Source organism: Pan troglodytes, chromosome 2 (assembly GCF_028858775.2).
Source record: "Pan troglodytes isolate AG18354 chromosome 2, NHGRI_mPanTro3-v2.0_pri, whole genome shotgun sequence".
In the NCBI taxonomy this organism is placed as follows: domain Eukaryota; kingdom Metazoa; phylum Chordata; class Mammalia; order Primates; family Hominidae; genus Pan; species Pan troglodytes.
In genome coordinates, this window is record NC_086015.1 from 171,019,514 (window position 1) to 171,033,432 (window position 13,919).

At 37.1% G+C, this 13,919-nt stretch overlaps 1 protein-coding gene across 7 annotated transcripts in view; it reads left to right on the top strand.

The window, feature by feature from the left end:
- Window positions 1–5,565: 5,565 nt before the first annotated feature.
- The window catches only part of LOC743786 (uncharacterized), a 67,456-nt gene continuing 59,102 nt past the window's right edge, over window positions 5,566–13,919 (top strand). For all 7 annotated transcript variants that reach the window (XR_010155863.1, XR_010155862.1, XR_010155864.1 and 4 more), the window contains exons 1-4: window positions 5,566–5,625; window positions 6,830–6,850; window positions 7,573–7,634; window positions 11,640–11,707. The gene's annotated coding sequence lies outside the window, so the exon portion shown is untranslated. The remainder of the gene's footprint in view (window positions 5,626–6,829; window positions 6,851–7,572; window positions 7,635–11,639; window positions 11,708–13,919) is intronic.

The following is a 13,919-nucleotide window of genomic DNA, read 5'->3' on the forward strand; positions in this document are numbered from 1 at the left end:
TTTTAACCTCATCAAATAATATGGTCTTCTCCTTTCCCCGGGAAGCCTCTCACAGCTAAATTGCTTCATACATCTCTTGAATGCCTATTACTAATATATTTACTTTTTAAAATGTTGACTAAAAGCATGGTAAAGAGGGCAGGTAATGTGGGAGACAGGAAAGGGTCTGGGCGAGACAATCCCTGAAATAATCAGAAGCCATCCATTATTTAGAAGATTACTTGTTTTAAAATTCTAAAAGAAATTTTATTGTTCTAGCTCCCTGCCCCATTTAAATAAAAGCTAGCTCCTAGAATTAATTTGTCTTTGAAATTTGCATCACTTTTTAAAAATTAATTAAATCTATTATCTCTTAAATCACCAATCTAGTTTGCTGTCTACTGAGGCAAGTCAAGGCAGCCCACTTGCAGATGAAAGTGAATACTCCCCATGCCACAACATTCAGAGCCCCTAGACCATCTTCTCAGTTGCACTCTACCTTTATAATTGCTTCCTAAATGTTGGCTTTTTCAGGAAGCTGCTTGTGCCTCAGAATCAAAATGATACCTACCAGTTCCCTTTCTGAACTTCCTTTGTCTCTTCATTACATACATTTCAATAACATTTATTAAATAATTTCATGTGCCAGGTGTCTGGGTGCGGTGGCTCATGCCTGTAATCCCAGCACTTGAGATCGGGAGTTTGAGACCAGCCTGGCTACATGGCAAAACTCCATCTCTACTAGAAATACAAAAATTAGCTGGGAGTGTTGGCAGGTGCCTGTAATCCCAGCTACTCAGGAGGCTGAGGCATGAGAATCGCTTGAACCTGGGAGGCAGATATTGCAGTGAGCCAAGATCGCCCCACTGCACTCCAGCATGGGCGACAGAAGGAGACTCAGTCTCCAAAGCAAAAAACAAAAATTACATTCTAGGTGCCATTTCCCAGAAATGTAAAAATGAGTGTTATTACCTGCTCTATATTTACTCACAGTATAGCAAAGAAGAGAGATACAAGAAAGAATGGAGTTGTTTACTGTGATAGAGACATGCATAGAGTCTAACAGAAGCATCCTAAAAGGGTCTCTAACCCAGACTGGGAACTCAGAGGTTTCCTGGTGAACATGGTGCCCAAGAGAATTCAAAAGAGAAATTGTGATTCCTTAGAGAGGATACAATGTGAACGCAAATTGTTTCTGTCTTTTTCTGGAATTCATACCTATCACGAAGCTCATCATTAGTATACTGTATCCCATATACTTCATAGCTCCCATTCTAGATAGTGAGTTCTATGAGTTGAGGCTCATGTTTGCTACAAATTTCTCTCTTGCACAGGACCTAGAAACTCTGAATCAAGCAGGCGCATTCTGCAACACACAGGTGACAGGATTAAGAGACCTACAAGTCTAGCATAAAGGTTTCTTCTAATTACATCAGAAATACATCACGCAAGAGCTGAAATTTTTCTCATATTGAAGCAGATAAAAACATTCGAAACCTTTTAAGGAAAAGCTGAAAAACTCTCAACTTTTATTTGCTTACTAAAGCAAAGGCCATGAACAGCTCAAACGGAATCATTTCCATTTTGTTCATCATGTGCATTTGTCAAACCTCACAAAGAACAGTGTATATAACACAAGTGAATACTGAATGGTGCTAAAGAGGATAACTTCTCATACTGTACATCAAAGTGATAGCATAGCATTGAAAATTGATGCAAGACAAAGCAATTTCAAGAGACTAAATGAAGTGAATTGTAGCTTCCTTTATCCCTCTCCTCCCACCTCCAAAGTTAGTTTTAAGGGTTCACAGCAGTAATTTAAAAATATTGCTAATACTCAGTGCTGGCAAGTATGTAAAAATACGTACTCTTAAATACAGTTTGTAGAAGTGTAAACTGATGTATTTTTCGAGAACAACATGAATATTATATATAACCCTAAAAATACATTTCCTTAACAGCAATTCTACTTCTAAAAATCTATATAAATATTAAAATTTTTATCATACAACTCTATAGTACTGGTATAGAAATATATCTAGAATACATTACTATTTTTTAAAAACCTGGGTTACACAGAGAGTATATCATATGATTCTATTTTTAGTAATTAATTAATGCACCAAAAATTCTGGTAAAATGTGGTCCTAAATGCTTATAGCAATTACGTCTGATAAGCAATATTAGAATAAAGTCGCTTCTTTATTACTTTTCTAAGAGTCTTCACATAATAACCCTACTTCCACACCCTCATAAATTACCCAACTCTCCACACTATTTTCAAATATTTTGGAATAAATATGCATGACACTGATAATCAGAAGATCTATTGTACTATTAAAGTTCTAATTCTAGCCTTTCTCATGCTGTGTGTATGTAATATGTGTCCTGGTGTGTCCTGCAAGTTTCTCTCTGCTCCCATTTGTCACACGCAGGGCATCCTCGTGACAAATTTAAGCTATAAAAGAAAGAGGATATTTGAAATTAGAATTGCTGGGAAAGGCATCTTGTAGTTTATTTGCACACAAGTACTGGCTGATTTTTTTTTTATTACCACACCCACATTCCTTGAAAAGCCTGACTTTCTTTATGTGGAAATTTCTAAACCACACATTTTGCATGCAGGCTTCCTAGCCTCCTACACCAAGCAATAGCTTCTCCTTTTTTGACCTTCAATTTAGGCGATAACAACTATAACATAATATACAATTTTCTCTGGTTTGTGGATGTTACTTTAGACTGTAAACTCTTTAAGAGAGGGCTTTTCTTTTCCTTTTTGTACCCCCACAGAGATCAGACTGAAGCTGGTTGAGCAAAATGCCCTATTTACTTCGTCAGTTATATGGTAAGACAGAAAGCTAAGTAACCTGGTGAATTTGAAAATACCGTATTTTAAAAGATACATTTTGAGTTCTTTTTAAAAATGGTCTAACAAAGCATGTATATACAATAGGCGTTTGGAAATCTTCATCATGATGAATGGAGTATTCGTCAACCTATACTTCATTGTAAACAAAATGGTGATTAAGTGTTTGCTGTTAATGTTGAAATCATGCCACAGAAACATAATAGACTATGTCTAAAACACAGAAATGTAAGAAAAGAAACAAAAATGCCCCTTCCTGAGCAGTTAATTTCAGCATTTTTGGTAAAACTTGGCTTGCTTACAAAGAATTGTTTGCTTTGGAAGAAGTGAGAGGAACACATTGTTTATCTGACAGGTCACTGTCTTGCAGGAAACAGAGCTACTGTAAGGCGGTGTTTCCTAATGAATTTAAAATATGATGCCATGACATTTTGTAAGATGAGAGCTAATTAGTTCAGGGTCCTGAAAAGAATAAACTCATCATGAGCAAGTCCTCACTTGCTTTCCAACTGAGTGGCATTCACATTACATTCTTCAAACAGCAGAGCCCCCCCCAAAGAACCTTGAGAACGAAGAAGTTACAATCAGATTCCAGGCTCCAGGCATGGATGAAACAAACCAAGTGTCTCCACAGCAATTCTCAGTCCTGTATACAGATGAAATGTTAAAAGACTCTTCACTTTTCCAGGAACTTAAACCTAAGGAAAAGACAAAGACTGGTAAAACCACACACCACTCAAAGATTTCAGCTTTAAGACACTTTTCTACCCTCTCATGGCCTAATTCTGTTTTTGTTTTGTTTTGCTTTGTTTTTTACAGATGGAGTCTTGCTCTGTCACCCAGGCTGGAGTGCAGTGGCGCAATCTGGACTCACTGCAAGCTCCGCCTCCCGGGTTCACGCCATTCTCCTGCCTCAGCCTCCCGAGTAGCTGGGACTACAGGCGCCCACCACCACACCTGGCTAAATTTTTGTATTTTTAGTAGAGACGGGGTTTCACCATGTTAGCCAGGATGGTTTGATCTCCTGACCTCATGATCCGCCAACCTCGGCCTCACAAAGTGCTGGGATTACAGGTGTGAGCCACCACGCCCGGCCTCATGGCCTAATTCTGACTGGGGCAGAGAGAAAATGGTCTGGTAGGGCAGTGCTTCTCAAATTTGAGTGTGCACACCTATCGCCTGGGGGTCTTGTCTCCCAGGGGATGCTGGCACTGTTGGTTTTAGGACTGAGTAGCAAGTTTCAGGAGTACCATGGGGCACCACGTTGTGTATTGAATCTGTAGCAGGAATGTCCAATCTTTTGGCTTCCCTGGGCTACACTGGAAGAAGAAGAATTGTCTTGGGCCACACATAAAATACACTAACACTAATAGTAGCTGTTGACCAAAAAAAAAAAAATCTCAAAAAAAAAATCTCATAATATTTTAAGAAAGTTTACCAGTTTGTGTTGGACCACATTAAAAGCCATCCTGGTCTCCCTGCGATCCACAGGCCGCAGGTTGGACAAGCTTGCATAGGGCTTCAAAGTATTGGGAAATCCCTGTGCTTCTTCAAAGTCAACTTTTTAAATCAATGGAGGATGAACAGGGTGTGAGCAGCGCTTGAGGTGGAGGGAGGTGAAAGGAGGCTTCAGGCCCAAATTAGGGCTCCATCCTGTTTTTGGGTACCTGGCACATGCTTGGGCCACATTTGATACAAGCCATGCTCAAAAAGAAGGCAGCTCTATCCCTTCTGTGGCTGGAGGCCAAGGGTTCTCAGAAGCACAGCTCAGATGGTGGAGCTTGAATTCACACCTTCCTGGCACAGCATCATGACCTATAAAGACTGTGTTCTTGCTTCAGGGAGAGCAAGGGGGAGAACAGGAGGAAGTGCCAACACCTTGCTTTTGTGGTTTCCTAGCGTCTAACTCTAAAAGACATGTGTTCCTTCCATTCCCACCTTCCTGTGGAAGGACAGATCAGACCCCTGACCATCGCCTCAGCTCATCATTGCGTCATCTGGATGGCTTCCCTAAGCTCCCACCTGGGCCCAGAAAGGAAACGGCTTATGACCTGCAGTCTTTGACTATCACCATCCCCATTCTATTTATGGCCCTGCTGCACCTCTGTGCAAATTGGGAGAAGGTGACCCTCTTGTGGGGATGGAGGAGAAGGACAAACCAGGCCGTGATCTGGCCAGTAAAGTGGGACTGGGCCGGCTCCTGGTGGGCTTTGGTAAGGTGTAACCTGCACCATGGTCGTTACCGCCCAAAACGAGAGCCATCAGCTTGCTAAGAATCACTGAGCCCGGAGCGTCACTCTTGGGTGAGGATGCTTCTTTCAGATCCCTGCCTACCCACCTGCAAGGCTTGCAGGAAGTCTTGAGAAGAACCAAGAAGGAGGCTGATGCTCCTAGTTGTTCATGAGCAGCCAATGTGGTAGGCTGATGCCTAACAGTTTCTACCTTCTTCTGCATTTGTGGCTGAGGATCTACCCATGAGCCCCACAGAGCAAGAGCTGCCTGATTAATGCTCCTGCCTATGACATGGAAATTGTCAAAAACAGACCTGAATCCTTGCCAGGCCTCCCCATGATTTCTGTGTAGTATGACCTTAAATATACTAGATAAGTCAGAAGCCTAAAATAGCTCAGCTCTTAGAATAACAGAATTTGGTCCCCTCCCACTTCCGTAAGTTGAATTCTTAATTGCTAAATTTCAGGCTTTTTTGTCGTTGTTTATGTAAGAATTTCAAGGCCACAACTCCATATTTGAAGTAAAGTGCTCATAAAATTAATTGCAAGGTAATTTGCCGTTAATAGTTATCTGATTTCTACTTTGATCTAGTGGTTGTTAAGAAGAGAGGTTTTGGTTTTTTTAATCTTGATTTTGCTGTTGATTCCTACTTTTAATTGCTGTACTGGAGAAAATGATTTCTGTGGGCCTCTTTGAGGTACAGCACGTGATTCACAATTGTATATGGTCTGATAACATAAGAAAATAACATTTTCTCAGTTAGTAGAATACAAATACTTTAAAATATATGTTTTTAAATATTTGAAAAGGGGTCTGCTTATTCCATTATTAATGTATTGCATCCTCACTTGGTTAAATTACTTTTGTTTCTGGAGGATTTTTTGTATATGTATATTTGATGCTGTGTCCCTTGTGAGTTATAAACTCCTTGAACTACAGCTTTTATCATGCATTTGTTATAAATTTTTATTCATTTTATATATATTGATATTGTCGATCCTCCTTTTTAAAATTTGGATTTGACTTTATAATTCTGCACATCCTTTTCTTTTCAACATTTGCCTTCATTTTTCAAGTGTGTTTCTTATAGACAGCACATGTCTGTATTTTTTAAAAACCCAATTTGATATTCCTTGTTTCATAACAGGAAAATTTGGTTCATTTGAATTCAGTGTGAAGACTAATATTTCGGTGTTTTTCTCACTTTATTTGCTATTTACCGTTTATTCCTTTTTTCGATTTTTACCTCTCTTTATATTCTTGCTAATAATATTAAGCTTTTTGCTAGTCCTGTTGTTTCTCTTTTATCCCCTCATCCTGGTTTTTGAATTAATGTTATTTTATGATTCCCCATAGCCCTAACTATAAACTTATTCTAAAAATATAAACTATTCTAAAAATCACATATAATTTATGTGTCTTTATTAACGCATAAAAATTAATAAGTAAGTGTAACCACTTGAGTATTTAATTTGCCATTCCTCCTGCCCCTTTAAAAAGGAGACATTTCCACTGGCCCCTGCTCTTCCATCCTGAGCAAACTCCCCACCTCCACAGTAGCCAACACTTGGGTTTACAGCAATGGTTTCAGATTTTCAGCGTTTCATATCCTGGCTAACATTTTTGAGATAATAATTTCTTCTGTTTAGCAATAAGTTCTTAAAATTTAAATATATTCCAGTCATATCATTTTATTAATTCATTTTTTTCTCTATATCTTAAAATCTATGGCATCTCATGGTTCGACATTAGGAAATCCATCACTATGATTCAGTAAGTAAACAAATTCAAGGTGTCACATCATATTGCTTTTTATGCTTTTGATTTTAGTAATATCCTTTCACATTCATAATCCAGATAGAGAGATAAGCAAGATTGTATCCACCAAGCCTCCTCTTCATTGATGTTCCAAACTGAAAAACATAGCTGCCATTTTAGTCAGCAGTTAAACTTTATTATAGAATATTTTTATACCTTTTCTGCTAACATTACCTGCAACTCCCGTGGTGATGCTCAAATCCCATTTGGGAATTCAGTGAACTAGCAGAACGAAATTCTAAGAGACTTGGGCTTGTTGATGTGTCCATGCTTTCCATGGGAACTGATGTTAAATATTTCACAAATACCATAACTTCCAGGAATTCACATATTCTTTATTGAATGTAGAATTGTGAAATGTTTAAGAAATAACTGAATCATTATTTCTTGACTGTCTCCTGCCTGTGAAAGCAGAACAATGAAATAGCTCAAGGGAATCAGTGAGAGATTTGTATCCATTATATTCAGTAGCCTGCATGTGTCCAAATCACAAATGAAATAATGTGGGCAAATATAAGTTAAAATTGAATGTTGCAGAAGTGGTTGAGGAACTTCACCAGGATACATTAATGTACAAACTGAAAACTGATGAAAGGCAAGAGTTTGGTCCTATGTGGTGTAAAGGATAGGAGCAGTTTTGTGGACATTTCTTCATTCTTCTCTTTCTGCTTTTCCAGACTTCTGAAGAGAGATTTTCTAGGAAAAATAAAAAGATGTATAAATTTCAGTGATGCTGAAGGTATGTGCAAACAAATTGTCCTCATTAATAGTAAACGTATAAATTGATGTGGATTTTCTAGAAGACAATTTAAAGGTACACACTTGGTTTCTAAAAAGTACACTTTTAAAATCTATCTTTTTAATCCCAATTTATTTACAATTTATTATAAGAAAGTATTTAGGTAATTATGCAAAGATGTATGTAAAGTAAGTTCATTAATTGTTCTCAGTACAAAAAAAGGATGAAATTCCATAAACATCTATTAAGAAAGACCTGGTTAAATAATTTATTGTACCTCCATATGTTTAGTCATTAAAAATGGTCACTTAAATCTCGAGTGTATTGACATCAAATAATGTCAACAATAAATTTAAAAAGCATAAATCTCTAGTGTATTGACATCACATAATGTCAACAATAAATTTAAAAAGCATAAATCTCTAGTGTATTGACATCAAATAATGTCAACAATAAATTTAAAAAGCATAAATCTCTAGTGTATTGACATCAAATAACGTCAACAATAAATTTTAAAAGTATAAATATATAGAAAAATATCCCTATGTCTATATAAAGAATGTCTACATACCCACTTATGAATACATGGAAACATATCTGCAAGGATATAGTCTAAAACCTTATCGCTAGTGTTTCTTCGCAGTAGTGTGAAAGAAATACAGTAGAAACATTTAACTCCTTCCAGTAATGGGAAGGAGAGGAAGAGCTCACAAAAACAGAAAGCAAATATTTTTGACATTTTGATATTTTAAATGTAATCTCTTTTCTTCATTTTTCTGGCTACATATGTTGATTCAACACATATTAATAAGCAGGATGTAATATTCAATAAAAACTTCTGTAATTGTCTGCATTAGTTCCAATTTATTCATATAGAACTATTCATTTTACATATCTCTTTCTATTAAACTAACATTTAGCATGTAAGGCACAGTTTTATTTTTGAAATTATTAATAAATTAAAATGTTAGTGACAAACATAAACTCTTGATCTTTACAATAGGTTAATGATAAAGAAGACAGCCAATATTAGATGGAGAAAAGCTTCATAAAACCCACAGGTTAGAGAAAAATTGTTAGGCATTTAATAAATGATAGATCCTTTATATTTTGCTGCACAAAAACCAAAAATGAAACCTTTTTTAAATGCATGTTCTCAGCATGCATTTCAAATCGTATTTTTGAAGTTTATGAATTTATGATTATATAGGGGAAGAAAAAATTCTTTGTTTCTCCACGCATCTTAGATCTATTGGCTGGAGCTCTGCAATTTAGACTGACAAAAGACGGATTAAACAAGATAAAAACAAGTTTATTAACATAGGCACAATGCATAAGAATGGGAACTGTCACTAATGTATAACTCAAATGAGTGGTTAGACCTTAGGGTTATATAACAATCTGAACAAGGAATAATAAATATGTTGAGAAGTGTCGGGACAAAGGAAAGGAACTTTGGGCTTCTTTGGGCTTCTAGGGGCAGCAAATTGTGGGAAGGTAAATTTTTGGGAAAAGTTAATGGAAGATGCCGGGCACGGTGTCTCACGTCTGTAATCCCAGCACTTCGGGAGACCGAGGCGAGTGGATCACCTGTGGTCAGGAGTTCAAGACCACTCCAGCCAACATGGTGAAAGCCTGTCTCTACTAAAAATACAAAATATTAGCTGGGCATGGTGGGGTGCACCTGTATACCCGCTACTCCGGAGGATGAGGCGGGAGAATTGCTTGAACCTGGGAGGCACAGGTTGCAGTGAGCCAAGATCATCAAGATCATGCCACTGCACTCCAGCCTGGGTGACAGAGTGAGACTCTGTCTCAAAAAAAAAAAAGAAAGAAAGAAAGAAAGAGAGAGAGAGAGAGAAAGAAAGAAAAGAAAGAAGAAAGAAAGAAAAGAAAAGAAAAGTTAATGGAGGATGAGGTCTAGTTAGTAGGTTTGTTTTATATACTATGTAGATTCCTCTCTGGTGCCTTCCTTGGGCTGGTAGACTTTATAGCTGTTTCTGGTAATATAGAATCATCCTGCCCTTCCTGATAGAGGGGGAGGATAACAGAGAGTTTTTCTCGTGTCTTCTTGTTTTTTGTTTTGTTTTGTTTTGTTTTGTTTAATTGCCTTTGACTCAAAATAGTCCTTAGGCCAGAGTGGCATATTTTGGGGTGACATCCTCTGAACCTTTTCAAATATAAGGTCTGCCTCCTTCTTTCTACTTCATAACATAAAGTCTTCTTTCTCTTCCATGAATATTACAATTCCTGCCTGAGTCTTACAAGGCCCTCCTCTTCCCTGTAGGTCAGGACACAATTGGTCCTTTGAATTGAGGTGTGGTAGTAGCCAAGCTTTCAGGAGTGAGGTTTCCACCTTTCATCTTGTTTCTAAAAGTAAATATCTAGTAAATGATAAAGCTGTGTTTTTAGTTGTAAGTCTATGGTGATTGTATAGCACAGAATGATTCTAATGTATTATTTTAGCAATGAAGACAAGCAGATTTGATGCAGAAATCCTTGACATAAGGAGCCAAAATATTTATGTTGCCCTTAGGGGATAGATATTAAATATATCTACCCATACTAAACTTTTTTTTTTAAGAGATGGAGTTTTGCTGTGTTGCCCAGGCTGGCCTTGAACTCCTGGACTCCTCAAGCAATCCTCCTGCCTCAGCCTCCTGAGTAGCTGGGATTACAGGTACATGTCACTATGCCCAACTTACCCAAATTAAGCTTTAACAAATCTTCTCAATAATGTTTTCCTAAATTATTCTTGAATACAGTCATGTGGAACATATAACAATTATGAAGTTTTAAAAATTTATAATTTAGGAAATTTTGAATTAATAAAAACAAAGGAAACTTTTTTTTTTTTGAGACAGAGTCTCATTCGGTCTCCCAGGCTGGAGTGCAGTAGCATGATCTTGGATTCAAGGGATTCTCCTGCCTCAGTCTCCCGAGTAACTGGGATTACAGGCGCTTGCCAGGAAATAAAGGCAATAAAAGGTCATTGCTAATTATCTGCTCTAGGTTTAAAAAGTTCATCTAAACTTTTCAAGTATCTTTTTTTCCCTGAAGCCTACATTTTGTTATTACTTTAGTTGGAAAACGACTCCAGTCAATGATTCCTCATTCCCTCACCATTCTGACATGCACTCCAGCATCCCTTTGCCATTATTTCAGCAAAGATAGATATAATATGCTATAGAAGAAAAAGAGTAGCAACCTTAAGAGTTGAGTTCCTATTGTAAAATAAAGGCATTACTGAGACTGGGTTTCAAACAAATATATTTTTAAGCTCCACTCCTGTGGATTTTTTTGTTTTGTTTTGTTTTTGTCTTGGTCTCTTTGTTGATCCTGTCAGCCAATGGTTTCTCACTTGCCTGTCAGAGCTGAAGAGTCCATTCCTTGTCAATTCAGATGCGAAGTGGAACAAACGTCCTTTAGTAACAAAACGAATCCGAAATGAAAAAGGATATGTTACTGCTGACTGTGGTGGTTGTCAATAAAGATGTTTTCATAGCAACTATTCCTTCAAAATACAATGAACATCTGCAATAGTCTTTTACCCAAATGACAAATTCCTTTCCTACTAAATCATGTCTTTACAAAATTAGAAGGCTCTATTTTAAACCTTGAATTGCTTGACATTGAAGGTAATGCTAATTACAATAAAATCTCCCACTTACATAATTATTAATTCAAATTTGCACCTTTTTCCTGAATTTTACCTGCTTAGAAATCCTTATGGTGCTAATGATGAACATAATGATTAAGAATTTTGTTGCTGAAATCTCTCAATGCCTCAGTTTAACCATGTTAAAAATTGATAAGATAATACTTAATTGATAGAAACTGTGATAACACCACAAATGTGATTACAACAGAACATAGCAAAATAAATGCTAGCTAAATTTTTAAATCATGGTTTAAAGATACAATTTGTGTTACTTTAATTAAATAATTGATAAATAGATTTCTTGCCTTGACATTAACCTTGAGTATTCATATTTCTGCAAGTAGGAGAGGAAGGATGTGATGTCTTTCCCCATCCGTCATAAGGGTCATGGCCAACACTCCTATAACAAAAGGTAGGCTAACGAGAAAAAAGCATGACAAATATTAATCATACTTTTACGTGACAGAGAAGCCTTCTGAAAGAAGGCTCAAAGAACCAGGGAAAATGATCCATCTTTATGCTTAGATTCAATGGAGTGGACAGTTGTGTAGAAACGTGATCAGACAAAGGAGGAATTATCTAATAGTAATGGACTGTGTGTGGAAACCCATAAGAACTGTCTATTCTGATTCTTCTTGGCCTCTCTGTGTGGCAATTTCTTCCTCCTGGGTGTGGGGCATGACTCTTTCTGGAATTAGGGTTTGATGACCTACTATCAAATAAAGGGAGGTCAGAGAATGTCTTTATGGCCAGCTCCTAGATAGAAAGGCAGGACAAGGTTAGAGTAATCATTCTAGCTTTTATTTTTGGCTTTGAGGAAAAGCGGATATGGTTTGTATGACCCACCTTAGGGAAGAGGAATTCCAGTTTTTATGGTTCACCTTGAGGGAGAATGAGGGGCAAAAGACATCTGAATCCTTCACTTCAGGGTATCATTTTCTGAGGCTCAATATGGACAAGTATTTATAACTAGGTGCTTAATATGGCCTTTTGAGATACACAGTTCCTATGCTGCAATCTCACAGGCAATGAATGGTCTTTATAAAAGTGTGTTAAAGTTGAAAAAAAAGCAACAAAACAAACAAAAACCTGAAGAAATATTCCTCATTGAAGGTCCAGCTTACATTAAAAAGAAAACTATAATAATTTATTCTCTTGAGAAGGGTTGTATAGCAAAGGAAAATTCTTGAATGTTCCCTCTGCTTGCCCCATGCATCAATTCTATTGATATTAAAATAGGCCTAGCAAATGTACTTCCATTCTCACTGACTCAGTCTTTGTAATTCAACACCAATTCTGAAAAATACTTAGAAATTATTTCAGCAAACAGCTCTAATAAGTGCTACATGCATAACAATATTTCAATATCAGAGACTTCTATCCCATGAGAAGATATTTTCAACCTAAAATTTATTATAAATGACCTAACAAAGAACTATTTTTTCAGTAATTGGCTATTATGGTCCAATCTGTTATACCCACTTTACACTAGAAACTATCCTATATTTTCTTGTTGCCTACATAAAAGTGGGCATGAAAAGGTTAAACAGTAAACTTCCTGACTCCTGCCAGCCAAGGGAAGACTGCTGGTGTTACCTATGAAGTGTCATGGCATTCTCATTTCTGAATAATGAGGGAAATCTGCTTTCAATACAAATCCCCATAAGACAGTCACTCTTCCAGACAAATTAAGCTAAATAACCCATCATGACAGCTGAGAAGACAATGTGCAAAATCTCAGTGGAGGCCAGGGAGAGAAAGGCGGAGATGGACTGTAAGAGCTGCAGCATGATGCAAATACTGAGAAAAGACATTCTCTGTTAATACAGCTCTTAATTGTAGGCATTTTTTACAGAACATATTGAGAGTGAAGCAAAGCTTCCTTAGCAGTACTCTGATGTCTTCTCACCAGGATAATGTAGGGCAATTCACAGTGAAGGCAAGGGGTTAGGAAAGTCACAGCCCTAAAAATCAATGGGCTGCTTACAGGGAAGAAGGTGCAACAGATCTTGGAGAGCACAGAAAAGAAGAGATGAGCAGCCTGTATTGAACAGAAACCAAAATATTAGTTAGATATATCCAGCAAAGCCATTCCACAAGTTCGTTAGTGAGCAGGTGCCAAAAGCCAACTGTAAATCCTGGATACTTGTACATATGCATGCTTATATTACTTATATTTTAAGCAGTCATATCCTCAAGCTATATTATGAGTTCAGTCATTCTAAAAAGATGCTTCCATTGTCTTCTTGGCACTTAGAATTTTCAGTTATCTTATTCATACTGTGTGCTTACTGGTTGTCTTAACAGATGAGGGCAGGGGCCCTGTCTTATTCACCTCCATATCTCCAGGATATAGAATAGTGCTTGGCACACAGCAGGAACTCAATAAATATTCATACTATTTTGAGTCCCTTAATCCTCATATCAACTACAGGATTTAGATTTTATTGTTACCTCCATTTTACAGATGAGGAAAATGAGGAACAGCGAAATTAAGAAATTTGCCCAAGCTATGCATGAATAAGTGGCAGAGTCAGGATTTGAAGCCAGGCAGTCAATCCCTAGAATTTACACTCCAACGACTACTGCCTCTGGTGATTATGTATCAATTTATACACATATAT